Source organism: Protobothrops mucrosquamatus, unplaced genomic scaffold, assembly GCF_001527695.2.
Source record: "Protobothrops mucrosquamatus isolate PMUCROS unplaced genomic scaffold, P.Mucros_1.0 scaffold3010, whole genome shotgun sequence".
NCBI lineage: Eukaryota > Metazoa > Chordata > Lepidosauria > Squamata > Viperidae > Protobothrops > Protobothrops mucrosquamatus.
In genome coordinates this window covers 243,690-248,290 of record NW_015389026.1, presented here as the reverse complement: position 1 = coordinate 248,290, position 4,601 = coordinate 243,690, and the positions used below count along the sequence as shown (strand labels likewise).

Genomic DNA, 4,601 nt, shown 5'->3' with positions numbered 1-4,601 from the left:
CCTTTTTCTTTTGTTTTCAACTAGGACCCCTACTATGGCTGGTGGCTTATTTTCTATTGACAGAAACTACTTTGAAGAGATAGGAACATACGATGCAGGAATGGATATCTGGGGTGGAGAGAATCTTGAAATGTCTTTTAGGGTAATTTTCCATTTTATTTCCTTTTGTAATAACTGGCAGATTTTCTGTTAAAAATGTTAACGTTTAAGATAGGGATGTTTTAATTTTGTTCATCTTAAATGAAATCTCTACTTTGACTTGAAATTAGGAAGACGATCCAAATGAAGAGCGTCTTCCATAGAGGGCTTCATTCAGCAAAACTGAATCAGGGCAAATGTACTTACTGTTCAGTTTCCTTCTCTGCTCTTTCTGGATTCCCACTTTCTGTTCTGCTGAGTGAAGCCTTCTGTTTATGGATTGTCTTGAGCTCAATTTCATCCTTCAGTTTTAGTGCCATGGGTTTTTTGTTTTGTTTTTTCCACACTATGCAACACATCACATTGCTTTTGAAGCTTTGGGTATCTAAAAATTGTATGATGTAGACTAGAGGCCCATCAGTCATTATTAATCTTATCTGCTCAGTATTGCATATGCCCATTTGTTACTTAACTTCATGACTTCTCAGCAAGTGGGAGCAAATGAGGATTGGCATGGAACATCCATAACCATCATCAGATTATGGATTAAATACACATAACATGGGTGTCCTATAGTATGTGTATTTCTTTTATGCTGCCTATGAAACAGTTCCATTTTGCTTTCCTCCATTGGTATATACTTGGGGTCCTTGGTGTTCTCTGAGCTTGGTTGTTTTCTTGCAGATGTTTCATTACCAAACTAGGTAACATCATCAGTATGCTATCTGCAAGAAATGTCTGCAAGAAAACAACCAAAGTTAGAGAGTACCAAGGACCCACAGTTCAACACTGAGCTACAAATATTCTCTTCTATTGATGTGTACCTTTTTCTCTAAAATTTTCCCACACATATCTATAATTTCTCATGCCAATTTCCTAAATATCTGCTGATTTATCTTTGAATGTTTTCCTAAATGTATACTAATTTTATATATGGAGCTGAGATAATTTCTTTGCTAAGAAGATTTCACTTACTACTGTTGTGCATGCTGAAATAAAGGAAATTCTTCATGGATTGCTTTCCCAACACAAGGATGAGAGTCAGGTTGTCGGGGAGATCTAGATTTAAGTCTTCCATCAGCCATGGAAGATCTCTATTTGGGATTGATTAATTAATTAATTAAATTTATACAGATTAGCCACTTTCCCAGTCTGATCTATCTCAACATAATTATGGGAAAAACAGGAGAAAGAAGTGCCAATACATGTCTTGAATTCCTTGGACAATAGGCACTCTATTAACAAATAAAAGAAACAAATAACAAAACAAATACACATGCATACATGCATTTATTTAACTGTTCATTTTTTAAAATAATTTATTCATGTAGCTTAAAGGGTACTAGAGGGCAAAGCTTCCTAATGATTTGTCATGTACTTATAGTAACATCCTTAAATTGTGTTTTAGGGATAGGAATTATATTTCCAAATGATTGAATTTGGAACTAACATTTCAGTCTTCTGTAAAACCTATGACAGAAATGAAATGTTGGAAACTTCTTGAGTTTATAAGTAATCTTAAATAAATCAGAAAATTGATCTTAAAATGAGTGTAAGAGGGAATAATATACACTAATAAATGATGGAGTATAGATATTCATGCTACAGTATTTAAAAGACTCTCTTTTTCATAATGACTCATCTGATGAAACAATCAGCTCTCAAGCGTGCTGCCCATGGCTTGCCACTTATTATGATATTTTCATTCCTTTATTTTATCAAAAAAGTATATAGAAAACTACATATATAGGCAGAATGCACCCATTTTTATTTCTGGTGAATATAAAGTGAGGAACGCACAGGCCAGTTGTTCTATTATTTTTAGACTAGAAGTCATAAAATGGATGAATGTGTGAAACTCATTGCATATGTGGTATATCAAGGAGCTATTTTGACTCTTAGGTGCAATCAACTGATTGGGGATTCTTAGGGAATTCTATTTGATGCATTGTAATTTAAAATGATGTGATCTATTCACCTCAGACTACTATACAGATTGGAGCATAATTGTGGTATTGTTTGTGAATGTTGTGCATTTTACTCCTTTTTTAGTAACATCACTTTGTTAACTGGAATGCTGAGCCAGATTGATTCAAGTAAGAGATTGTAATACCCAGGCCAAAAAAAAAATAGAGATAATTTTCATAAGAAAATATTTGGAAGTCTATCCGCCTATCTTTGCAGCCATCTTTTCTCCATGTTATAGGATTCTCTGTATGACCTCTGTTATGATCTGGAGAGGAGAAACACATTTAGATTCAACCCTAACTAGATGGAGAGACTGTTGATTCAGAAGCTTTCATATTACAGAAAAAAATTATCTTTGATGCTAGACAAAATCTGGGCTAACAAAATCTGGGCAGCCTAACAATCTGGGCTCTCCTGGATCGTAGCTCCTACTGAAAGAGCAGATAGAGACTGTCACAGGAGATCCTTTTCACAGCTTTAGTTGTTTGCTGATTTTGGCTTGTTTTGGAACAAGAGTCTACATTGGAAGTCACTCGTGCTTTTGTCACTTCAGTGTAGATTAATGAAATTTGGTGTACACCGAGTTCTCTTGAGGATCATTTGAAAGCTGCAGAATGCAGCTGCCTGCATGCTGATGAATAGTGCCTTACCTATCCATGTGAAACTATTATTGTAGGAGTTGCGTTGGTTACTGATAAGCGTCTGGATACAATTCAAGGTGCTGATTATGATCTGTAATGCCCTTTATGGCTTTGGATCAAGTTATCTCTCAGGTTGCCTGTTCAGTGTGCCTCTGCCCTCTGGTTAGATTATGCCTCCTTCTCAGGAGTGTCAATGAGAGGGGAGCTAAATATGAGCTTTTAATATCATGGCCCTCTACCTCTGGAATTAAAGTACCGTACTTCAGAAGATAATCAAGGCTTGACTCTTCCATGTATCCTTTGGGAATAACATAGGAGTACGAATCTAGCTGTTCCTGGAATAGAGGGTGCCAAGTGGATTGGGCTTTACTTAATTTGAGCTGTTTTAAACCTAATTACTGTGTTGGGAAATTTTTAGCTACTTAAGAGTTTCTACCTGAACGGGCATATAAGCCAGGGGAAATAAAGAAAGGCAGACTTGAGAAAATGAACAATCGCAATCACCCGTATTTCCCGTGGTAGAAATGTCTTTTTCAGTGCACAGGAAGGGGTGTAGAGCAATTGCTCAGATCATCCTACAGAAGTTCTCTGAAACCCTTTCTGTTGTGAGCAGTTCAGCTAGGAGACATTTTTGAATACTGAGTTTCTTATCTGTAATTGGAGATAAAAGTCTTTAATTACTGTTTCTGGGGACTTGGGTATTGAAATTTCACTAGAGGTACAGCTTGAGAAGAAGGAGTTGCCTGGCCAGGTGAAACATTTATGTAGGCCATATTTGTCCTGTTTATCAGAGGTTTCCTCTTATCTTCCATAAGGATCTTTGAAACAGACATTCAAGGAAATAGTTATTTTTGTGGTGGTAAGCATACGCTACATGCTAGTTAGACAACTAGCCTATCTTAATATCCACTCTAAAACAGACTTCTGCTTCTCTTTTACACTTCCAGCATTATCCCACTCTGCATAATGGATGGCCACTGAAGCAACAGTTAGAGAGTTTCTTCATTGCCCAGGACCACATCAAATTCTATAAACTATGGCTGATAAAGCCTAAGGATACTTTCCACTCATCCTGATTATAGGTGCTTAACTTGCTTCTGATTAGCAGTTTATATTTGGGTGATATATGCACATATCCTACTTTTGGGTCTTCTCAGAGATTTCTGGTTGCTACTGGGAGCTATAGTAGATAGCATTTTGACTGAGGAATCTTCTTACGATCTTATATGTCTTATACATTTAACCTGCATATAATGTTGATGTAAAAAAATTTATCACTTCTGTGATTTAAGTGCTTGAAAGTATGATCCTGCAGAATATTATTGTGAGATAAGAAGCTATTGCTTTGTATTTAAAGATCTATTTTGGACTGCTTTAGCTACACCATTATTCAGTTTTTTAAAAATGGAACACACTTGGATTTTTTTCCCTGTATGACTATCCCTTTAATGATGATCTGAGGACAAAAAAGTCTTGTCTTTTTACTAAAATGCACCTATTACATGATAGAACAGGCAAGAATAGCATCAAAAGACTCCAGAGGTAATTTAGCATGGCACAGCTTTGAATCAAACCACAATCATATTTCTGCATGAAGGCATGTAAAGTAAATTGCTTAACAACTGCCCAAATCACACAAAAGCAGACAACTGAGCTTTCCATTTCCAGTAGCTAAAGTGGCTTGAATCTAAGTTTCTTTTGTGATATCTTTACTAATCTAATATTCGTATCAGACAGTATAGGGTCTTTCCTTTTTTTAAAAAAACAAAACAAAACTCTATACAGAAGATTGTAGAAATCCTCTACTCTGTCATTCACATGGAAATCAAGAGCCCTTTTTGCTTTGTATATTTT

The 4,601-nt window shown here is 35.9% G+C and overlaps 1 protein-coding gene across 1 annotated transcript in view; it reads left to right on the top strand.

Annotated features, from left to right (window-relative positions):
- Positions 1-4,601, top strand: part of LOC107296866 (polypeptide N-acetylgalactosaminyltransferase 13) — a 98,851-nt gene that overhangs the window by 34,215 nt on the left and 60,035 nt on the right. The window lies entirely within an intron of this gene.